A 25,956-nucleotide genomic window follows, 5' to 3' on the forward strand; every position below is an offset into this window, starting at 1 on the left:
AGTGGGAAAAAGACCTAAACAGACATTTCTCCAAAGACGACATACAGATGGCTAACAAACACATGAAAAGATGCTCAACACCGCTCATTATTAGAGAAATGCACATCAAAATGACAATGAGATATCACCTCACACTGGTCAGAATGGCCCTCATCAAAAAGGCTACAAACAATAAATGCTGAAAAGGGTGTGAAGGAAATGGAACACTCTTGCACTGTTGGTGGGAATGTAAATCGATACAGCCATATGGAAGATAGTATGCTGCTGCTACTGCTGCTGAGTCACTTCAGTCGTGTCCGACTCTGTGCGACCCCATAGACGGCAGCCCACCAGGCTCTGCTGTCCCTGGGATTCTCCAGGCAAGAACACTGGAGTGGGTTGCCATTTCCTTCTCCAAGCATGAAAGTGAAAAGTGAAAGTGAAGTCGTTCAGTCGTGTCTGACTCTTCGCGACCCCATGGACTGCATCCCACCAGGCTCCTCTGTCCGTGGGATTTTCCAGGCAAGAGTTCTGGAGTGAGGTGCCATTGCCTTCTCCAGGAAGACAGTATGGAGATTCCTTAGAAAACTAGGAATAAAACCACCATATGACCCAGCAATCCCATTTCTAGGCATATACCCTGAGGAAACCAAAATTGAAAGAGACATACGTATCCCATTGTTCATTGCAGCACGATTTACAATAGCTAGAACATGGAAGCAACCTTGATGTCCATCTACAGATGAATGGATGAAGAAGTTGTGGTATATATACTCAATGGAATAACACTTAACATTCCTTAAAAAGGAATGCATTTGAGTCAGTTCTAATGAGATAGATGAGCCTAGAACCTATTAGACAGAATGAAATGAGTCAGAAAGAGAAAGATAAATACTGTATTCTAACACATATACACGGAATCTAGAGAAATGGTACTGAAGAATTTATTTATAGGGCAACAGTTGAGATACAGGCATAGAGAATAGACTTACAGACATGGGGAGAGGGGAGGAGAGGGTGAGATGTATGGGAAGAATAACATGGAAACTTACATTACCCTATGTAAAATAGATAGCCAACAGAAATTTGCTGTATGGCTCAGAAAATTCAAACAGGGGTTCTGTATCAACCTAGAGGGGTGGGATGGGGAGGGAGATGGGAGGGAGGTTCAGAAGGGAGGGGATATATGTATACCTATGGCTGATTCATGTTGAGGTTTGACAGAAAACAGCAAAATTCTGTAAAACAATTATCCCTCAATAAAAAATAATTTAAAAAAAAGTCAAACACAGGAAGCTGGGACACCTAATACTGTCAGTCCAAATGTCCTGAGGCAGAAACTACCTTGGCCTCTTCTCAAATCATCAGTGACAGGAGTACGATGAATGAGGAGAGAATAGGAGAGATGGTATGAAAAGGCAGGCAAGAACAAATTAGGAAAATTTCTAGAAATGGTAAGAATAGAGTTTGCCTATCTGCCTGAAATTTTTATTTCCTACTGTCAGACTTTCCACTTATCACCATCAGCTAGCTCCCAATGTATTAATATCTATCCAGTGGTACCTGGGATCAGACATGTCCCATGACAGTAGCTCAGTACTGAGACATCTCATTGTATCCTGTCACATCCTTATGAGTCTGGTAAGGAGCCTGGGCTGTGTACACTCTGGTCCAACCCAGGTCCAACTAAATTCTGGCACAGATTCCATTGCTCAATGTTGCCTTTGCCACCTCACTTTTATCAGGTTTCCAGATTTCAACAGATTAAAACCATCAGCTAGAAGGAAAAGGGATGCTTAAGGAGGATTTGTTTCTGACAGTCACCTGAAGCACTCTGTGACAAGGCAGCCTCAGTTATAAAGTGGTCCCAAAGCACAGGCCCCAGGGGCAGTGCTACAGCAAGGCACTAATTACTCTTTCTGAGAAATTGCCCTGTTTCAAAGCCTTAGAGCCCAAGGGCATTGACTATCAAAACTCAGATTAAAGAGGCTTCTTAACAGGGACAGCTTACTCAGCCACTCAAGGGGCCTGTGTGAAGATCCTTGCCCCCAAATTATCCACACCGCCTGTCATTTGGTCTGACACTCTATTGTTATAGAGTCAGTCTTTTGCTTCTTAAAGATTTTTCAGTTTAGCAAATAGAAATATTACACAAAGAGTCAACACTTTAAGCCTTTATTAATTTTGCCTCAGTTCCTCTCATGCTCCATATTTGCTTGTGAAGCCACCTACTTCAAGTCTTTCATTCTTGCTCTCACTTGAATTCCTGATAGCCTATTTCTCTAGTCCTTTTTAACGTATGGTTTTGTGAATACACAGTGTTCTGTGTTTAAATACTATTCCCTAAGTGCTGGTGGGAAGATCTAAACTATGAATTCCATTCTTTAACTCTTTGATGATATCTAGCTGAATCAAAACTGTCAGAGGTTAATTTCAATATCAACGTCCCATAGAAAAGCAAAACCAAGAGGCAAAGGAAGGAATTTTCAGCAAGAACCAAGGATTGTTAAACAAAGCTACTCTTTCTCTAATACCATGGATGGGTTAGAATCATAAATCGCAAGCTAGATACAGATACTTTATATCTCATATATAGTAGCTGAAATGGTTTCTTTCAACACTGACTTCAGGGCAGAAGATTTAAAGATCTGAGCCCATTTAGTATCATATCAGACTAGATCTTTAGAAGAGGGTCTTTTGTGCTGGTATCCATTGAGGGAGTGATCTGGGAAGAGGACATCCTGAGAATACGGGTTCTACAGGGCTCCAAAGAAGCTATAATACTAGAGAGAGAGAACAATGCAAGTATAATAACAGAGATGGGAAGAATGTTAAGTCCTATCCCTTGGGGTAGTTGACTCAATAGAGTAGCTCTTCAAACAGTGGGATGATACATAATGCCAACATGAAAACTGATTCTAGTTTTTTTAATTAAAAAAAATAGAAAAAGCGTGGTGATGAAAGGATATGAGGAAAACACGCAGAGCAGAAATCTGTGCAGATGATGACAAGGTTATGAAGGCCTCCTCAGTAGCTAGAAGGTCAGATATTTATGATTTTTTAAACATATTAAAAATTGATAGCAGCATGACCTCATTAAAGAGCTAATATTAGTAGAAAAGTATAGGTCAGTGTCAAAAACAATGCCTGATTCCCAGCAGAAGGTACCTGGCTTAGTCAACTTTTGTCAACTTCAACAATGCACAAGCACAGGCAGAATAGAGGCTGTCTTTCCAAATTAACACAACCTCTGGTTTGTCCATGCTCAGTGTCAAGAAATTATGACACATCCTTGAAGAAACAGCCATCAGACACCAATGTCCAGTTCACACCTGTCTCACATACAACCCAATCTGATCATTTATTAATGTCACCAATTCAGTTTTGGTCCCATTTTTCACATTATTTCTTTTATCCATGTAATCCCAGAATGACCATCTTTGCAAGGAAACTAGAGAGATGACACACCACCTCATTTCCCTAACCAAATGGCATAATGTTAGCCAGAGGGAAAGAAAACACACCAAAAGCAGGCGTTCTCTGGTGATCAAAACACATGGTCCCAGCCAAAAACCAACACCTAGAGTAGTCAAAAGGCAACTCCAGGATAAGCATGGATCTACGTTGATTCCCAAAGCACTGTGCTCACTGAAAGCCCATGTTAGCAGGAAAGTGAGTATTCAGCAGTGGGACTTAGAGGGCACGTGGCAGATGTCACTCCCCATAAGATGACTATTTATATCCCTTATAAATAAGCTAAGGCAGAAATGGTCCCAGGACTGCCAGTATGAAGAACATCAAGCACTGAAATGACACTTGTCTTCTGACAAGCTCCTCTTTTTCCATTTTTTTTAATATCTTAGGCAACCAGAGGCTGGATTTATTCCCAAAGTTCAGTGCAATTTTCAAGGTTTATAGGCAGTCCGTGGTTCCTGAGGAACAGAGCATAAAAATCTGGTGGAGTCAACCAAACTAATAAAATTGAGAATGCAAAATATGCCCCCGCCCCTTTACACTGGTTCTAGCAATTGGAGGTTTTCCAGGTCCATTAACACAAGAGTGTTATCATTTTTTTAGCAGAGGTCAGTGTTAAAAGTCTCCTTGCTGCTCCAGACCTATAGTCAGAAATTTGAAAGATGGGAGATTTGGCTTGGCTCATCCTATTTAATTTGCACTATGCCTCGATCTGTCAGGTTCTAAAGAAAGATACAGCCCAGGAGATTTGGGAACTTCCTAATGTGACTCAAGTTGGCAGCCCACACACTTGGCTTCACTGATACAGCTTCAGTTTCTGACCCCCAGGAGCCCAAACCAGTAACAAGGAAATGTGTATAGTAAATGTTGAGACCTAAGTCTTTAATGAAAGTACCCTCCTTTCACTAGGCTGGTTCTTGTCTCAGAGTCCACCCTTTAGAGTCAAGGCCTGCCTATGGCATGGAATTGAAGAGAAATAACAAAAACTCATGTCAACCCGAATGCCCAATAGCAGAATTGCATAAAACAATGTGGACACTGCACAGCTGAGTGTCGGCAGCCCCTAAAAATATTTTTGGATATTATTTAATTAATTACATGGGAAAATGTTTAAAACACTAAATTATTAGGATTCAATACTGTAATGTATAGCATAGTCACAAAAAAACTGTAAAGTGGTTATGTGTATATGGCAAGACTTAATTTTAAAATTACTTTTCTAATTTTTTAAACATGAAATAGAATGATAATTATTAACATGTGTGGCAGGGGGAACTCCATCCCTTGATCCCTCCTTGCTCTCTGGAAAAAAACTGCAGCTGTTTAGAGAGATTCTCTTTAAATGAGGTCCTCAGAGCCATAGCAAATAAATTCCCCTCCTGTGGTAGGAGAAGCAAAGGGACTGGGAAGGCAGTGGGTGGGGCCACCATCACTTGGATGGATGAAAGTGTTCTGTTGTGGAGGGGGACAGAGAGAGACAGAGAAGGAGGAAGAGGGAAAGAAAGAGAAAAGGAAGAAGGAAGAAAAGAGGACAAGAGATAGAGAGAGAGAAAGGGGGAGAGGGGAAGGGAAAGAGAAAAATGGAGACAGACATTTTCTGGTTTTAGAGAAGAAATACAAATAAGAGGTTTAAGTAAAAGCTCGCATGTTGTAAAGTCTTCAGTGTCTTTCCATTTTTGACAGAAATGCGGGTAAAGATGGTTATTTCCTGCTGGACCACTATGCTTCTTTAAATATGACCTCGCTCTATAGGAGGGGATATTACAACTTCATAAGAATTACATATGTCTTCAAAAATTTTGAAGAATTACATAGGTCTTCAAAACCTAATACCTAGGTTTTGCTCTTATACTCAGTAAAACAAATCAATTAGTCAATAAAATGGACTCTTTCCAGTAATTTATCTGGCTACTTACTGAACAATGACTATTCTGCTTACTCTGGTTATGACAAGTCACAACGTGTATTTACCCTTAAGCCACAAGATAAAAAATGGTTATCTTTTGAATCAATTAATTAACTCAAATACTTAACTGAGCATCACCTCTGTGCTAGACACAGTGGAGTATACTTAAGATACAGTACTGAGCACACCACTTCAGCCCCTGCATGAAAGAAAGAGGCTAAAAGAGCATCCTGAGGATCATCTGGGCAGTGCTCCAAACCAGCCCTGGATAATGCAAATCCTCTCCCGAATGCGCCTTGAAAAGCAAGAGCCAAAGCCAAAGTATAAAGTCCATTCTTAATTAAGAGTCATTATGAATCAGTTTTAGTCTAGAACGAATGGCGGTAAAAAAAAAAATGATAAATTCAGGACAGTCCTCATAAGGAGGAGAAAATTCTTGTTATTCTGGTTATTATTATTAGAATGCAGTGTCAGAAAGTGAAGGCTTTGTGAGGTGACTGGAGGTGAGGAAAGAACCCTACCCTTCAAGGCTGTGTAATTTGGAGGCTGTTAAAATCCTCTCACCCTTTCTTTTAATGCATTTGTTACAGAGGAGCAGTTGCCCAGAGTTTGTCAGTAACAGCTCAGCATATGCAGAAAATCAATCCCAAACAAAGTTCAAAGAAATCCTTTCAAAGCTCTGTTCGAGGTGACAAATGGTTGCTAATGAGCAATGGAGGCCTTCTCCTCATTTGACTGACAGGTGAAAGGATAGCTGACTGGTGAAGGACCACCTGCTCGCTCCTGGCCCAATTAAGACCTCCAACTGTTTGCAGTAACGTGAGATTCACATTAATTGATTCTCCTTCTTAATCTGCTCCAGAAAGAATTCAATGCATGAGGAAACTCTTGAGGAAAGATTATAAAATAAACTGACGCGGATTGTTTTAACATTTCAATCGCTTTAAGCTGCCAAAGACTCCTCCTTTGTCATCAACCACAGTCCTCTCTAGTAATCTTTGAACTGTGCCCTCTACCACCTACCTACCTATCTTTTAGAGAGAGACATGCCAGAGTTTGATTCAATTCCTGCCAGAATGTTCTATCCTAAATGGATGGGGATCAGCTAGCGCATTTGATCTGACTGGGGCTTGCAGCTCCTACCCGTTTCTTCCCTGACATAAAATCTTGGCCATTCAAGGTCTGTGAATTTCTTAGATATTCTTCCACTGGATTTGAGCTGACCTCCCTAACTTGCATGAGAACATTTCCTTGTGTTTTGTGTTCATAGAACTCCACATCTGGGTCTGGATGGAATTTGCTATCATTTTCAAAATTGTATTTAAAAGTGAAATTGGCATTGCATCTCCATATTTTTCTCCCTTATACTGAACTTCTTGACTATGAAAAAGACTGCTTATAGCCACTGAAAGGTACAAGCAAGGATATTCACAACAGTTTCATTTATGATAGCCACAAAATGTAAACATCCCAAATATCTATCAACAATAGAGTGGGTAAATAAGCTGTGGCACAGACACATAATGGAATATTATACAACAATGGAAGAAGAGTGAACCTCTGGTTTCTTGCAAAACCACAGAAGATTCTCAAGGATATAGTTTTGAATGAAAGCATCCAGATAAGAGAGAAATTACCTGGGAGAATCTACTGGGAGGAAGAATGAGGAAACCATACAAAGGAAGGAGCCGGGGGGTTTTCTATATTTTGATCTGCATCTGGTTCCTAGAGGGTAAACATATATAAAACTTCGTTGAGCTGTAGCTAAGATTTGTATGTTTTACTACCTGGACTTTAAGAAATGCAACAATCAATCAAATTTTGCTGTTTATTTGGGACTGGAAGGAGATGGGGAATTCACTAAAACAAAAACCCTGTTTGAGGACAACTTACTTTAACTGGCATGTGCAGCGGGGATCTAGAGTACAGTGTTAGTAACAGTAACAATGACAATAACCCATGTGTTTTCATGTTCATTGCAGCACTATTTACAACAGCCAGGACATGGAAGCAACTCAGATGTCCATCGACAGATGAATGGAGAAAGCAGCTATGGTACATATATACAATGGAATATTACTCAGTCATAAAAAGGACTTTACTTGAGTCAGCTCTAAGGAGGTGGATGACCCCAGAGCCTTTCATACAGAGTGAAGTAAGTCAGAAAGAGAAAAACCAACATCATATATGAACACACATGCATGGAATCTAGAAGGATGGCACTGATGAACCTATTTCCACAGCAGCAGTGGAGATGTAGACCTGGAGAACAGACTTATGGGCACAGGCGGAGGGAAGGAAGGAGAGGGTGGAATGTGCGGGGAGAGTAACACGGAAATGTCCGTTACCATATGTAAAATCGATAGCTAGCGGGAATTTGCAGTATGACTCAGCAAACTCAAACCCGGACTCTGTTAACACCTAGAGGGGTGGGATGGGGCTGGAGGTGGGAGGCAGAGGGAGGGGACATATGTGTACCTATGACTGATCCATGTTGATGTTTGGCAGAAACCAATGCAATATTGTAAAGCAATTACCCTTCAATTAAAAATAAATAGATTTTTTTTAAAAATTAAAAAACGTGTTTTAATAGTCTTTACAGTATAAGAGTAATGGTCAACACCAGGTAAATATTATTCATTTATATGCATATTATACACACACACATATATATAGCTTCAGGAAAACTAAAGGGCTTGTGACAGGCTCAGTAATGGTTCCCCCAAAGTTATCTATCTACTCCCTAATCTCTAGAATCTGTGTTACTTTTTCTAGCAAATCACATTTAGACAAATCACATTTAGATGTGATTAAGGGTCATGAGTGAGGTGATTACCCTGGATTACCTAGGTGGGCCCAAGGTAATCACAAGAGTCTATGAGAAGAATGCAGAGGAGATCTGACTACAAGAGAGGAGAAAACAATGTGACCAGCAGAGCAGAGACTGGGATGGATGATGCAGCCAGGAGTCCAGGAATACAGTAGCCTCTCGAAGTAGAAGAGGCAAGGAACAGACTCAACCCTGGAGGCCCCAGACAACTGTATCAGTTGACACCTTGCTTTACCCTTATTAACTCTTTTTTTTTTCCACTTCTTCCCTTTAGAACTATAAACAAATAAACGTGTTGTTTTTAAGCCACCAAGTTTATGGTAATTTGTTATAGCTGCAATAGGAAACTAATAGGGGCTTCAAGATCACAGTGCTGTATCACTACTTGCCCTTCAACCCCCTAATGTCAAATTCTAACTCCTTCCACCACTTCTATCACACCAGGCACTTGACACAGAGCCAGCCAAAATTCAAAGGCCCAGAATTATAGCAACCGGACATAGATGGGTCTGTCAGGGAGGCACAGTGGACTCCTCCCAAGATATCCTCAGGGTCCCTTTGGGTATAACCAGGACTTTCCAGGTAAGAGTTGGTAAAACATTCTTTCTACTAAAACCCAGCTTTCAAGCAGCGAAAGAAACCACCAAAAGAGCTGCCAGAATACTTTGAGAGTCATTCCTAGATGGGCCTGGAAGCCTCCTGGGCAGGAAAGCCACATATTTTTAGTGAGTTATGTCTATGGCATACAACTCCAACCCCAGAGTAAATTTTCCAACTGTGGCTTGAGCTATCTGGTTTGGCCACCTATGAAGATTCAATTTTCTGGTGGATTGTTGAGTCTCCCAGCCACTTAGTGGTAATTGGAATATTTTATTCATTCATTCACTCACTCATTCAGTACTTACTGAGCTGTTACTCCGTGCCAGGTAAATAGGAAGTAGAGGGGAACTGGAAAAACTGAGTTCCTGCTCTCAGAAACTGCCTGTAGTATGCTCAGAGTTTTCTAGAGATATGTGGCTGAAGGGGTAAAAAAAAAAAGGATCATCGATTTGGGAGGCATTGCTCCTCCCAAGTACACATTTCTCACTAACACTGGATAATAGTGCAAGGCCAGCGTATTGATGGTAATAGCTTAGTCTTGTGCTCTGTTTGCTGGTTTAGTCGCTAAGTTGTGTCTAACTCTTGCAACGCCATGGACTGTAGCCCATTAGGTTCCTCTGTCCATGGGATTTTCCAGGCAAGAATACTGGAGTGGGTTGCCATTTCCTTCTCCAGGGGATCTTCCTGACCCAGCGTTTGAACCCGGGTCTCCTGCACTGCAGGCAGACTCTTTACCGACTGAGCTACCAGGGGAGTCCAACCAGTAACTATAAAAGATTAAATGCTCAATCATACGGAGAAGGTGATGGCACCCCACTCCAGTGTTCTTGCCTGGAGAATCCCAGGGACGTGGGAGCCTGGTGAGCTGTCGTCTATGGGGTCGCACAGAGTCGGACACGACTGAAGTGCCTTAGCAGCAGCAGCACAATCATATGCAATGAAGAGGGAGGGAGGGAAGGAAGAATAAAGGGAAGATGTGGGGGATAAACTTTTCATTGGGCCACCACTGCCAACACTACTGCCACACTGATCTTCTATTTTCACACTGTTCTCCTACCAATCTGTGCTCTCCTTGAGACTGGGGGTCACATTTTATTCAATTTTGTAACCACCACAGCCAGCACAAAATAACAATAAAAATAATTTTGGATCAATGAACAATTCATAGAACACTTTGAGACAATTTCAAAGAGCAGCCACTGAGCAGCCACTCAATCTGCTTGGCCTTCTTAGGCCCTCTTGGTCCGGGTCAGCACCTCCACCTCCCACTTTACCAAGTACTGCATCACCCTGGGATTAGACAATTAGTGAATAGTTGTTCTTCAGATCAGCAGATAAGTGTGCCCTGTGGTCAAAGCAGGTAGGGTGTAAAATTTAAAAAACAACGACTGAGGGTAAGCTCACTCCAGGTAAGTGCAGCATCACTTGGCCATTTTAAATTGCCAGCATAAATACTTATGGAGGAGAGGATCAGATTAAAAAACAACAACAATGAAAACAAAGCTAGAAGGTAGTGACAAAATCTGTTTCTTGCTAGTTTCAGAAGAGACAAGCAATCCCAGATCTCTGAGTCCCAGCATCATTTAAAAGAATTAATCATTTCACACCAGACGGAGACCAACAGTGAAGTTCGTTGAGGGAAGTTTGGAAACCTGAGGAAAACAAGGTTTTCCAGCTGCCACTGTGCTTCCGAGCTTCTCAGAGGAGCGCTCGGCTCCAGTGATCTGTTTCTCATCTACTCGTGTGTGATTTTTCAGGCTCTTCACTGTGAACTGGGGACTGACTGGGAGGTGCGACTTTCCCGTGGTTCTCCTCTCAAGAGAAATTGGAAATATGTCCTTTCTCTAAGCTGCCTGAAACATTTTCTAGACAGAAGATTAACTGTATCACTGCTGCACTGGATGCTCCATGGGCGAGCAGCACACTCCTCTTGCCTGCCTGAGCTCTTCCGTTATCCATCAGTGAAGGATTCCGGTGGGGCCAGGGCTAAGGGATGGGACTGGCAGGCTGGCATCTGCCTTAGTTGGCTCCCAAAAGCTCTATTCCTGACCAGTACCCTCCCAGAGCCAAGGAGTCAGGGCCAGGCCCTGAAGCAACCCAAGTAATGTAAATAGGTGTTTGGCCTTCAGGTACTGTGGGAATCACTTCTGCAGGTTTGCCTTTTCCATCATTAAAAACTTCTTAAGAATATCGGCCAACATGTAAAACAAAGCCACAGCTGTTTCTCTAGCCCAAAGACAGGAATGGGCACCTGCATATGCCTGAAAGAGGAGCCAGGATTGCCCTGAGCAAGCGTGGAGAAGCCTAATATTTTCTTTGCATTAAACCACTGGCTCCAGCAGCTTCCCTTCATCCCCATGGCTTTCAATCTCCATCAGAGTCAAAGCCAGTCATGACAGTCAACTTCGGCTGATCCTTCTACTCTGAACACACTTCCTCTGGTACCCAGAGATGCAATCCCTCACTCTTCAGGTCTCTGCTCAAATTCCCCTTTATCCGCAGCCTCTCTGGTTATCCAGACATAGCAGCCCTCTCATTTTCTGGTTCTCTTATCCAGCTTCCTTTTCTTTCACAGCACTTAGCACCACCTGACATATATTTATTTATTTACGGTCTGTTTTCTCCTCCTAGAATATAATCTCCTGGAACATAGGGACTTAGGTTTCTTGAGGTCACTCTTGCATGTATTCTAGCAGGTAGAACAGTCCTTGATGTATAGCTGATGTTCAATATATTTTGTTGAATGAATGAACATGTGGTCCTGCCAGACCAAGTTTCTTCCTCTGACAAGGAACTTGTGTTGAGTGTCCTACACATGCTAATACCAAAAAGACGGAAATGATGTTATACAGAATGAAGTCAGAAAAATATTGTATATTAACACATATATATGGAATCTAGAAAAATGATACTGACGATCCTATCTGCAGGGCAGGAATAGAGACACAGACATAGAGGCTGAACTTGTGAACACAGTGAGGAAAGGAGAGGGTGGGGCAAATAGAAAGAGTAGTGTTGACATATACACACTTCCATGTGTAAAACAGAGTTAGCAGGAAGCTGCTATATAACACAGGGAGCTCAGCCTGGTGCTCTGTGATGACCTAGAGGGGTAGGGTGAGAGGGAGACTCAGGAGGGAGGGATATATGTATACTTATAGCTGATTCATGTTATTATATGGCAGAAACCAAACACAACATTATAAAGCAATTATCCTCCAAATAAAACTAAAAAATAAAAAAGATGGAAATGGGCCTGAAATGCACTTAGCTTCTTAATAAGCCATTTTAAACCTAGCACCCACAAACTTAACTCTTGTTAGTTTTTCACACAATCATTCCTTGACATTTAAGAGTTGGCTGGAATATGCCAGAGTAGGCTTGTGCCAGCATGGGAACAGTGATTAAACAGAACAGACACCCTCCCTGCCTTCAGGGGGCTGAGAGCCTGACTGGAAAGGCAGAACCGAAGCAAGCAGTAGCAAGCAGCCCCCCCGAGAGTTACACGGGGAAATACAGGGGGCTGCGGGAACACAGTGCCTGAGGCCTAACCTTCTCTGACGCCTATCCTCTTTTAAGAAATTATAAAGTAACCATCTTTTCTAAGAACTAACAAGCAATCAAGCAGTTTTCTGGGAATACAGCATATGTAGAGTAGTAGTAGTGTTAGTCGCTCAGTCGTGTCCGACTCCTTGCGACCCTTTGGACTGTAGCCTGCCGGGCTCCTCTGTCCATGGGATTTTCCAGGCAAGAATACTGGAGTGGGTTGCCAATCCCTTCTCCAGGGAATCTTCCCAACCCAAGTCTCCTGCACTGTAGGCAGATTCTTTACAGTGTGAGCCGCCAGGGAAGCCAGTATACTTAATGCCCGATTCAATAAAACCCTTGAGAAGTGTGTCGGGATTAACAGCAAGTCAGTTTGAGAAAAGAAAGACGAAAATGTTATTTCTTGCACTACTATCATGCACTAAACATGAACGTGAGCACATGCTTATCTCCCTTTCTCTCTTCTCTTCTTTCTCTTAACCTCATTCTCCATGGGTGTCCACACTTACGTGTACACTTACAGGCTTGTTTGTGCAAAGCTACAGAGGCTACCCTGAGAGTCAAAGCTGTCATTAACGGCTCTCCAGGGCAGGTCTTTCTAAAGTCCTCCAATTCCTTTCCCCAGTCAAGCTGGGGCTGGGAGAAGGTCACAAGAGTGTTCATGTAGGAATAACCATTCTCTCTGGTCCTGGCTGGGAAGTAGGGCTGAATATCAGGCTATCTCAAGACACTTTGTGGTGTTTCTTCTGGTGACTAGGGGAGGAGAATGAGAAATCACAATTGACTCTTGGAGACTCCGTCACTGGCTTTCTGGGTGACCTGGGCAAATCATTTAATGTCACACACTTCCCTTTCTTCACTGGTAAGATGAGGCAAAAATAATACTCAGCAATCCCACACAGGGACAAAGATTCATATAAAAGTCAAGCTCCTAAAATAAAGCAACACAGGCACGAACACAGGATTTTTTATTACTACAGGCAGAAGTTCATGGAGGGAAATGAAAAAGGGGAGGGCCTTCAAATTTTCTGTGACAGGATTCAGCTCCCCTCTATCATCACTGCCAGGCAAAATCTTGTACTTTATCCACTTTCCCCCAAAAGTGAATAATCAGATGGCTCTACCTGCAATGCCTCTTTCATTCCATCTTTGCATTTGCCATGTAAAGAGTTCACCATGGGAAAATGGAAACTAATATAGATAACAGTGACAGTAATAATAAACCCTATATTTTATAAAGCACTATGCAGGTTACAAGTACTGTCATAAACATTGCTGTTTTGAACTTCACAATACTACTCAGTAATGGATAACTGGCATCCCCATTTTACAGATAAAAACCGAGGTTCAGAGAACTAGTGGCAGAGATAAGACTCAAAACCAGTTATTCTGACTCTTCATTCAATGAACTTTTTATATAATGGACTAGTCAATGATGACAAGCCACCATCACTTGTTAAACATATTAGCCCCCAAATAGTCCAAGTTGTGAAATGGTCACTTTGAGAACAAAATCTTTCCCTCACAGTGCTATTACTCAGTTCATTTTTCACTTCCAAAGATTACATGAATTCTTTTATTTTCATAAAACTTCAGAATGCAAATGCCAGCACATTCACTTGAGCTTCCCTCCTTGTCAGTTGGGCCTGGAATTGAAAGTCATGTTCTCAATACTATTTTCCAGAAATGAAGTTAACAGAATCTCACTGTCAGAGCCTTGGCTCTCTTTTCATTACTTTTGGATGAAAGAAAAACATTTGAATGGGGGTAATGGAAGGGGCTGGCATAAGCTTGGGAACTGAAATTCAGGAAACGACAGACTAGCCATTTATAGATATCTGCAGTCAGTGCATTCAAAAATCACACTGAGGATCTCTATGGATTATAGATCCAGAAATTAACCCCTGAACCCACCTTCTGCATGGGTACTCCACTGGAGTCCCTTCTAAACAGATCATCCCACATTATTAAAATAACATATGTGCAGTTGCAACAGTTTTGGTATTCACATGGCACATTTACTTTTATCTGTAAGGAAAGAGTTTTAGGAGGTTGTGGGAAGCAATCGGAAGTAACTCTACTCTGTTTAGCCTTAAAAAGTATCATCTTTGCAGGCATATTATTTCTTTTAGAACCCCAAGCACATCGGTTCTCCACAAGCCATCACTCTGCTACTCAGAGCTCCCAAAGCCAATACTTCAAATGTGCAACGACTAATGATAATCTATGACGACCTGAGACTCCCCCAAACTGTCTACTCTGGAATTATCAAAGAAGAATCCAACTACCGTCATTCCTGTAGAAAGGTTTATTGTGTCCCATCCTTTGCACTGTCCGTCCACTGGTAATGAGCATGTTCACTTTCTACTTATCCCTTGGAGGCTAGCTTCCTGGGTGTGCAACTTGTGTAAGTAACACTGGGCCCCACACTAGAAGGCCCCTGCCTTTTGTTTAATACTCTGCTGTGACTGTCTTGAAATCATTAACACGTTTTGAACAAAGGGCTCTGTGTTTTCATTTGCACTGGGCCCTGAATATCATGAAGCTGGTCCTGATCCCAAGAATGTAAGCTCCAAAGTAAGCTAACATTCTTGTCTGTGTTGTTCATAGATAGTGTCTAGAACGGTGCTTGGCACAGTTCTGAATAAACATTTGTTGAATGAATGAATGAGTGAATGAATGAACACCAAGATATTCAATTAATGAGCATCTCCCAGGCCAAGCCAGGGAACAGAAATACTCTTTAATACTTTTGTACCCTGAGTTCTGAGTCCAAACATTCCAAAATTAGGTTATAGGCTAAATAATTGTTTAAGGAAGGAGAGCTGGCAGGGAAGGGACAAAGAGGAGGCCCAAAGAGAGATAGAGCCAAGCCTACTGAGAGATACTGCCCAAAGACACAGAGAAGAGGCCTGGTGTGCTCCTGGGCCAGGGAGCAGGGGAGCAGGCAAGCCCCACCTCCCAAATCACTAGGGGGAATTTTCCTTAATGTAAACCAGACCGCAGGCAGAGTCGTTTGACTTGCAACCTCAGGCCTACTCCAAGTCTCTAGGGTCTTGTAGGAGGACAGCAGCCCATTCGAGACCCAGACACACCCCAGGCCTGTCAATGGATTTCCTCAGCTGCTAATCCTAGTCTTTGAGCTCCAACAGTTTTGGGGTTGTGGATGCAGAAGCCACCCTCATGAATTGTGCAGGCCCTATTAGTGAAGATCAAGAGAAAGGAGAAATGCTAGGACCTGAGTAAGCCCATTTCACCCAGAGCTGCCAGAGAATGGGTAGGCAATTGTTAGTACTGTCCACACAGAAAACACAGGACTGCACTTGTTCAGTAGAGAGTTTAACGTGGGTGATGCCATTTTTCATAGACTTAGTTGATTAAATTCAGTCTTTGTGGGTTCAACAGTCATGTCAATACAACTTCATTAATTTTCTGACAACATCAAAGTAACAGGTCTTTCTCTACAAAGCCTTTCATGATTAATCCTAGAGGAAGGGGAATGCTAAGAAACAATCCATTTAGACAATGGGTTGTTCTCTTGAGCCTCTATTTATTACCCTCATTATTTATTTAAAAAATAAGTTATGGGCAGAAAATCAAGTTATCTGATGCCTTTGGGGAAAGTGAAAAACTTGGGTCATAAGGAAAGACAAATAAGAAAAGTGTAGCCAGCAAATAGTAGTTCTCTGGATCACTTGGAGAAAAAGCACAAAATGAGAAAGAGGAGGAAAAAACTCTGCACAATGTCCAAAGTTCAGGCCCTGCCAAAGTTTGCAAAATATCATTTCATTTAGAAATGCTATGATTTAATAGCAAAGGAGGACATTTTGTTGGAACGCCTAGCGTAACAAACACTTTTCTCTCCACTTAACAGCACTCCCCTGGCTTCATCTTGTGGAGAAAATAATAATTTGGATGTTTTGAATTATAGCAGTAATACTAAAGGCACTCCAGGCCCACCCAAATTCCCAGCGTTGAACGTGGTGTCAAGGCTCAGTAAGAATTCAGTGAGATTACAGCAGGCGACTGTTGGCTTTAGGATATGGCTCTGGGTTCACTGCAGTCGGGAACGAGTCATTTCTGTAGGACTGCACCCCTGCTGGGAGTCCTTTTGCCAGGACAAGGCCAAGACAGGGCTCCCTCAGCTGAGAAGTCCCAGGGCTTTGGACCATGAGCAAGACCCAGAGGGAAGAAAGTGAGTCTGAGCATCTGGAGGCCTTGGATCTGCTCCTAGCTTTGCCACTAATGAGCCCAGTGACCTTGGGTAACGCTCCCTTCCTCTCTGGGCCTCCTTCCTTCATCAGTACAATCTTTGACTTTGAGAATTACAAAGACCCTTCGAGATCCTTCTGGTTTATAGTCCCCAAACTGTGTTCACTCACATTCTTCCTGCCTGATTTGTGCCTTTCCCATGTACCCCTTTTATTGCCATTCACTTTCATGTATCTAATTTTAAATGAAACCAGTGTCAGTTACAATAGACCAAAGGTAACTGTCAACTGTAACTTAGTGTGTGCCAGGCTTTGTTCTGAATGCTTTATGTATAATATTTCATATTGTTGTTACAACTCTGTGATTTAGTACCTATTACCACTTTGTTTCCCTCTTTTGAAGATGAAACAACTGAGGCAGAGAGAGGGAAACTTGAGACTTGGACTCTCCTTGTTAAAGGCTATGTGAGTGTGCCAACCCGCACGAATCTGAGACTTTCTCCTTGGCATGCTCAGAAGGATTAAAGCAGAATTTCAAAAGGAATGAAATTTTCAGTATTCAGCCTTATCTGATGCTATGAGTTTGTGCCACACACTTAAAATCACCCTGTACGTCTTAAGCAATCGATATCCCATAGTTCTGGTAATCACTCAGTCGTGTCTGACTCTTTGTGACCCCATGGACTGTAGCCCACCAGGCTCCTCTCTGTCTATGGAATTCTCTAGGCAAGAATATTGGAGCGGGTAGCCATTCCCCTCTTCAGGGAATCTTCCTGACCATGGGATTGAACCCAGGTCTCCGGTATTACAGGTGGATTCTTTACTGTCTGAGCCATCAGGGACATGGCTCAGCAACTGAACAACAACAATTGTGGTAGAGAAAGATCCAGTCACAGAATAACTTGAGAAGTAAAAGTCCATCCCACAGGCACACTTCAGTGGGACTCTGTGGCACTGGTCCCGTTACTTCCTTCACTTGTACTGTCCTTTCCCTCTTATCTCCTGAATACTTCCTACTGGTACTTCAAGGAGCACCTCCCTGACCACCTCTTAAGGCCCCTGAGGTCAGGAGGTCAGCCCCTCCTTGGTGCCTCCACTGTATCCTACACACATCTCAGTTACAAGGGAGCGATTACCTTACTTTTGATAACCTCTACCTTTTGACCCAACTGGTTCTTTGACATAGAGAGCAAAGCTTGCTCTAAGCAAGCCCATAAATCTATAACAATTCCAACTTTAACATGAAATGAGTTGAAAAAGGATTCTGCAAGAATGCATTACCTGAGAATAAAATGCTGAAACACAAATCTACATTCTGAAAGTGCTTTAAGGAAAGCGTCTCATCAAGGGTTAGACTGGATGAGGCTTCTTGAAACAAAATCCAGTGAGCTTGGATAAGACCTGTTTTCTTTTCCTGGTTACTCTCCTTCAAATAAGCACAGGTAATCTTTGCTACCACAATTAGGGTCATCAGTCTCAAAACCCCTAGGTTTCAATAGGTACTAATGCCTCTGAGAGCACTTGAAGGTTCAGGGACAAACAGCTTGGCCCCACTGTTACTCTTCCTTGGCTACTGATTCTACTTCCATCTACTCCCCTCCCTCCTCCTCCTCATGAGCTCTTGCTCTCTCACTTCAACCAGAGTTCCCTGAATTCCCTTAGACCTTGACCATCATTAACTATTGAAAGGTATGTCCTTTGCAACCACTGCTGCTGCTGCTGCTGCTAAGTCGTGTCAGTTGTGTCCGACTCTGTGCGACCCCATAGACGGAAGCCCACCAGGCTCCTCTGTCCCTGGGATTCTCCAGGCAAGAACACTGGAGTGGGTTGCCATTTCCTTCTCCAATGCATGAAAGTGAAAAGTGAAAGTGAACTCACTCAGTCGTGTCCGACTCTTAGCGATCCCATGGACTGCAGCCTACAAGGCTCCTCCGTCCATGGGATTTCCCAGGCAAGAGTACTGGAGTGGGGTGCCATTGCAACCACTGGTTAACCCCAAACACAAGTTTTGGTTGTTTCCAAAGGGGTAGTATTCAGGGTGGGGTTTCCTAGGTGGCTCAGTGGTAAAGAATCCACCTGCCAGTGCAGGAGACACAGGTTTGATCTCTGGCTAGGGAAGATCCCCTCGGAGAAGGAAATGGCAATGTACTATGGCATTTTTGCCTGGGAAATCCCATGGATAGAGGAACCTGGCAGGCAACAGTCCATAGGCTTTTAAAAGAGTCAGAGATGACTATTTAACAACTAAACATCAACAATATTTAGGGTGAAAGGGTCAGGAAAGCAGAGCTCACAAATTAAGTCACCATAGGTCCAGGATCACCTGTAATTTGTTTACATATCTTTCTTCTTGACTAGATTAGAAGCTTTTTGAAAGCAAGGACTCTTGTCATATTATTTTGTGTATTCCAAAGTGCTTCAAACATTATAGGCTAACAGACTGACTGAATTATTGAATTCATGAATTACACACTTAGTTCATGCAGGTCAAAATTTTACCAACAATGGAACCCATGACCAAACTGCCTCTAACTGAATACTGTAGAACAGAGGAGGAGTGGGAAGGGAGGGAGGGGGAGAAAGAGAGAGGTTTAATGAGTTTTCCTCAATTCATTTTGGATTAGTCTAGACCTTAGAATACCCCTCTAATGGCAGAAAGCAAAGAGGAACTAGAGAGTAAAAGAGGAGAATGAATGAGCTGGCTTAAAACTTAACATTCAAATAACGAAGACCATGGCATTCAGTCCCATCACTTTATGGCAAATAGATGAGGAAACAATGGGAACAGTGACAGATTTTATTTTCTTGGGCTCCAAAATCACTGCAGCTGGTGACTGCAGCCCTGAAATTAAAAGACACTTGCTCCTTGCAAGAAAAGCTATGACAAACCCAGAGAGCGTATTAAAAAGCAGAGACATCGCTTTGCCAACAAAGGTCTATACAGTCAAAGCGATGGTTTTTCCAGTAGCCGCGTATGGATGTGAGAGTTGCACCATAAAGAAGATTGAGCACAGAAAAATTGATGCTTTTGAACTGCAGTGTTGGAGAACACACTTGAGAGTCCCTTGGGCAGTAAGGAGATCAAATCAATGAACCCTAAAGGAAACCAACCCTGAATATTCATTAGAAAGACTGATGCTGAAGCTGAAACCCCAATACTTTGGCCACCTGATGCAAAGAGCCGACTCATTGGAAAATACTCTGATGCTGGGAAAGATTGAGAGCAGGAGGAGAAGGGAGTGACAGAGGATGACATGGTTGGATGGCATCATTGACACAATGAATGAGTTTGAGCAGACTCCAGGAGATAGTGAAGGAAAGGGAAGCCTGGCGTGCTGCAGTCCATGGGGTCGCAGAGAGTCAGACACGATTTAGTGACTAAACAAAAACAGCCTCTTTAGAAAGTCTTTCTTTACGTTGAATTGGAATCTTTCTCCCTGGGATTTTCACTAGTGATTCCTGTGAATGTCACTCAGTTGTGTCTGACTCTTTGCGAATTCCATGGACTGTATAGAACATGTATAGGACATGTATATTCTTCAGGTCAGAATCCTGGAGTGGGTAGACTTTCCATTCTCCAGGGAGCTTCCCAATCCAAACCCAGGTCTCCCACATTGCAGGCAGATTCTTTACCAGCTGAGCCACAAGGGAAGCCCAGCAATACTGGAGCAGCCATTCCTAGTCCCATCCATAAAGTACATAGCACAAGTTGAGATCTCGTCAACAGAAGAGCTTCCGTATGTTAGGAGACAGTGCTCATTTTTAGCCCTTGTATCACTCATGCCTTCAAATCTTAGAATTCTCAGATTTCTTGCCATCCTCGCAGAAGTCAGGCTAATCCAGGTTCTGGACATAGACTACCTGCTTTCCAATCCAGGCTCCACAGCTTACTTTCGGTTTGCTTTCTGAGTCTCAGTGTCCTCATCTGTAGAATGGAAATGACTATTGTAATGGTACCTGATGTGTTTATTGTGGGAACTAAATCAGATAACACACACAACATGCATAAAGCACCCAAAATGCTAACTGTTAATATTCCATGGCAGCAAACCAGAAGAACCAGCCCAGGAGAGCCCACAGCTCCCTCAGAATAGAGTCATTTCTGTTAATAAAGCCTCACAGGGTTCAGTTCAGAGCTGCCACATCTCTTGATAGCTCATCTTGGACTTGTGGTCAATCAAAATCCCAAGATCATTTTCTTTTTTACTTAAACTGAGGTCAAACCTGCTCTCCCACATCTTACACTTTAAAAACCTTTTTTTTTTTCTGAAACTAAAAGCAGGACCATATATTTACCCTTATTAAATTTTCTGCAAATCAATTTGGCTTATCATTCTAACATGTCAAGATAAGTTTAAGTCTTGGTTCTGTCATCTGACCTATTAGTCACCCTTCCCAGCACTGTGTCATCTCTAGATGTCATAATTATCTATTTTTCTCTTCACCAAGTTCACGGTTAAAATTCTGAACAATCTCAAGGTGAAGGACAGAGCCCTGTGGTACTGTTGACATCCTTTGAGCAGCAGACCAACATTTTCATTTTATGGATGAGAAAAGCAGGATTCAGAGGCTCATCATCATACAATATAGCCTATTGACTGTTTTCCGAAGTGTGCACCTTCGAACAACAATGCCCTGAGAGATTTTCTGTAACAATGGGTTTCCATGGCCAAATAAGTGTAAAATCATGCACCCTGTTTCCTCTTGGAGATTTGTAGTGTTCAACAGCACACTACAGATTTTTTGAAATGCAACAGGAATCCCATTAAGCTTGTTTAGCCCAGAATTTCCCAAACGAACTTGACCACAAAAGCCTATTTTCAAGTAATAACTCTGAACATCCCAAAGAACCAGTACCCCAAGGTCAGGTATGAGAAGGTGTACACAGAACACGGGGTCAGTGTCTCTCACCTGTCAGGAGTGTTAGGCCCTGAGATCCCTGAGCTCAGAGTTTTGTGAATTCCAAATGAAAAACAAGAGGGGAAAGAGCTTTGGAAAAGAAGAAATTACAGAACGGGAATGTAGGAAGACAAAGAGGGCAGGAATCAGGATCAGGGAAGCCCTCCAGGCTAGCAGGAATATTTATTTTATTCACTACTTATTTTCAGCACTTTCAATAGTGTATAGCGAATAGCTGGTGCTCAAGCAATATGAAAGTATCACTGAGTTCAAGCCTGGGGGCCTAAGTGAATTATAGCCTCCCAAAGGGCATGAATGACCTCCATGCCTCCAAAGCTTCGGTAAAAAGAGGAGCCCAGAGCCAAATGTTCCTAGAAGATCCCTACTCCCTGCCTCCTGCTCTTACCTCTCACAGCCTTCCATCACACTCTGCCTCGAGACCATCAATACTAGTTTCATTATGCTTTTATCATGTCAGTCATCCCAAGTAACCGGGGACTCCCGGGGGGCTCAATTACCAGGTTTTCAAAAAGGCTCCCCTGATTTAAAGTTGCAGTTTCTCCATCTGGCACCCGCTCCCTTCCCCTGCTTTATTTTTCTTCCATAGCATTTACCACCATCTGACATAACATATATTTTGTGTTTGTTTGTTTATTGTCTGTATCCCTCTACTAGAGAATAAGCTCCATGCTGGCAGGAGGATTTATTTTATTCACTGCTTTATTTTCAGCACTTCGAATAGCGTGTAGCTGATAGCTGGTGCTCAAGCAATATGAAAGTATCATTTGGTTCAAGCCAGGGGGCCTAAATAAATTATAGACTCTCAAAGGGCATGGATCACATTTTGAGTTTGCTTTGACTTATATATGATGTGATACCATCTGCTGAGTGGGTCTTTATTACACTAGAAATGAATATTATTACTCAGATAGATATCAGTATACAAGGAGAGGCTATTAGACTCAGAAACCACATTCCCCCTCCTTTGGTGACTTCATCCTCCAGGCCCTGCATAGGCATGACTCATAAATCCACAATACCACCCTGACCCTCCTCCACGCCACAGTCCACCTTTCCTGTGGCTTGCTGGACAATTCTACCATGCTAGGCAGCTCAAACTCAGTAGGCCCAGAGCCAGAAATAGTATCTCCTTCCTGCAAAAAATGAGTAAAGAAATAAAAACAAAAACCAGCCTTCACCAACTCTATTACCTTGGCATCAACTTATGTCGGTGGCATAATAATAATAATGAAGATTAATAAAATCCATGATTTTTTCCTGACTTTTCCTTCTTCCTTACAGTCTCTAAATCTGAAATGTCCCTGCCAGCTCTTCCTTCTGTCCCATTCCCATCCTAGTATTGGGTTCTTATTATTTTTGGCCTAGCGACTGAAATAGTCCCTTCCCAAACTCTCTGACCTCTCATTTCCTATGTCTTTCATGCCTGTTAGTGGGTTATGAAACCATATAGTATATCATGACCAGCATTTTAAGACTAGAATAGGAAAAGATAGACTGTACTGCACATAACATAAAAATTGCAAAAGTTTTGTTAAATGTATATTTGTATGCCCTGAACCATTATGTAAATAAATTTCTTATAATAGCTTGAAAGTCATTGTTCTAATTAATGTATTCCAAAGTGATTTAATTATGTCTCCTTCTATCTAAACTTTTCAGTGACTGCATAGTACCCTCCAAATTCAGTCCAAATCTATCCATCATCCAATGGTGTTTCAAACTCAGGCTCTCGTCTCCCTCGGTAACTTATTTTCCAGAACTCCTATATTCAGACCCTGAATGCTCATCATGGTAGACCACTCATTATTTCTCAAACATACCCTGAGGTTTCTACTGCCTCTCAAACAACATTTTTATATGTTGTTCTTTCCTCTAGAGCAGTGATTCTCAACCAGGAGAAGGGAGGCAATTTTTCTCCCTGGGGCTATCTGGCAGTGACTGAAGATATGTTTGGGTTTCACGACTGGAGATGAATGGAAGTGTTATTGACATCTAGTGGGTAGAGCCCTGAGATGCTGCTCAACATCCTACCACACAGAGAAGAAGCCTCATAATAAAGAATGACTCTTCTCAAATGTCAGCAGCGCTGAGGTTGAGAAAGCCTGGTCTAGAAGAGCAGATTGCAAATGGTCACCCAAAGGGCTTGGAGAACTCAAGTTTCTCGGTGAGGCTGAGCTACTGGTGGGGGACTGCAACATCACCGTCTAGGTGACCTCTGATTTCACCAGGGCTTACTGTCACCTAACTAAGGGTTTCAAGGCTTAGATCAAATGCCATCTCCTTCATAGAGACTTCCCTGAAATCAGCTCGCTATGAGACTTCTCCAACAGTTGGAATTTCTCTCAGTCTCTCTCTTCCACTTACCACGATTCTCACTTGGGCTTTCTTTCCCTCATGCTTCACCCAACCCCACAGGGCAGGTGCTTCTCAGGCTGAGACTTAACACTCTCTTTCTCCCTCTGGCTTCTCCAGAGCACTTTGAGCAATCTCTCTGCCTGAACAAATTCCATCATCCAAAGACAACCATGGCATGCACCTCCCCGGCTGGCTCTGAGCAAGTCTCTTTCTGCCTGTTCCCCCTTCACAGTGGGGACTATCAAAGTGTTAAGGAAAGCATTGGAGCATGAAAGGATATATAGCCTTTTTCAGGCACCTGAGTGGGAAACTGAGTAACCAAGGGACAAAATGAGTGAAGTGACAAAACAACAGTAAAAAGGGTGCGTGGGGGGGCACCTATAAAGGAAGTGACCTAATTTTTTGTTCCTCCCTATTTTGCCCAGAATCAGCACTGTCTACCACCTTCACGCTGTGCAGTGAAAAAGGACACGAAGAACAAAAAAACACATAAGCCCCAGCTGTTCTCTTAGCATACCTTAGAGACTTATGTGCACCAGGCATGAAATAACTGCATTCTGAATGTGGCCCCCTAACTCGTCAATTTCTTGTATTGTTACAGCTCTACTGTATGTTATTTTCATTAGGAGCCCCCACATCTGAATTTTTTAAAATGCAACTTGCTTTAATCATATCATTAAAACACATGATGTTTAAACATTCTCCTCTCTCCAAAAGAAGTATCCTTACCATAGTTATTTCAAATCCCTTCTTAGCCAGGAAAAGACTGGTCACACTCTAAATTAAGTGTCATGAGCGAGAATTTAATTTAAACCTAATAAGACAGTTATTATATGTTAAATACCATATGGTTATTAAAAACATATTTATTGAGGTTTAACAAGTATGTCAAGACAGTACTCTATAAACAGCAGGAATTGTTAACAGGATACAGTTACAGATTCTTACATCAGGCAATGTATCTTGTGAATAGATACACTTTATATTAGACCATTAAAAATAATAATAAAGAATCTCCAAGTGCCTCTATCTGGGAGGGCAAGTGGGACAGTGAATTTGTGTACTGCCTGCTCACCCCTGGAGACCTGGGATCAGTTCCTGTGTGAGATGGGCATGAAAAATGAGCTTGGGGGTCTTCCCCTCATCCTCATTTGTGCTCTGTGCAAAGCCAACTGTACCATTTGGCATGATTGATGAGGGCCATTTAGGGGAGCTTGCTGGGGTGGGGGAAGAGAAGAGCTTGGAGGAGTCACTTGGAGTAAGTCAAAGGGAAAGGACTCCTGGAGGAATTGGTCCAGATTTCTGACGCTAACAAATTCTTATTATGCCTAAAAGCTTTAAAAGTGTGTGTGGTGTCCATGTATATATTCACACAATCACACACCCAAACATCCTACCCTCGGTACAGAGAGTAGATAATCATGCAAAAGAGTGTTTGAAAACATTGCTTGTCTATTTCACATACCAAGTACGGTGTCCTCTAAACTGGCCGAGTTGCTGAAAAGAAAACTGGGCTAAAAGGAATGAGCCTTCTCACCTTACCGCCAGCTCCCCTCCTGCTGAAGCAGCAGAGATCCGCAAAGCCTGTGTTTACGCCCTGTGTGCCGACGCTATGGCAATGGCCCTGACACGATGGATGGCGTCTGTTCAGCAGGATGACTTCACAAGAGGGTCAGGCCAGGGGACTTCAGCTGGGCCATGAGTAAGAACCAGCAAAAGCGCATATCCTCAACAGTTAGCAAACATGTCAAAGGAAATTATTCATAAATATTTGAAGAGCTACAAGGTTTGGGTTTTGAGTGAGCAGCTGTTGGTCTCCAGGTTTTCCTCAGTGCATGATCCCTCTTTTTAGAGTCAATGTTCTGCCCTGACTGAGATTTCCAATGCCAAGCCCCAGACTTCCCTCAACTGCTTTGCATACAAAAGATTCCTGGATGCATCAGTGCAGTTATGTAGCTATGCTGCAATCAGCCGGGTCTCTAGGTGGTGACCTAGAAAAGATACTTGTGTGGAATATTCAACTGTCTTTAGAACTATCCTTCTACTCTTATCTAAGATATGGTGTGTGTGTGTGTGTGTGTGTGTGTGTGTGTGTGTGTGTGTGTGTGTGTGTGTGTGTGTGTGTGTGTGTGTGT

This window comes from Oryx dammah, unplaced genomic scaffold (genome assembly GCF_014754425.2).
Source record: "Oryx dammah isolate SB20612 unplaced genomic scaffold, SCBI_Odam_1.1 HiC_scaffold_5, whole genome shotgun sequence".
In the NCBI taxonomy this organism is placed as follows: domain Eukaryota; kingdom Metazoa; phylum Chordata; class Mammalia; order Artiodactyla; family Bovidae; genus Oryx; species Oryx dammah.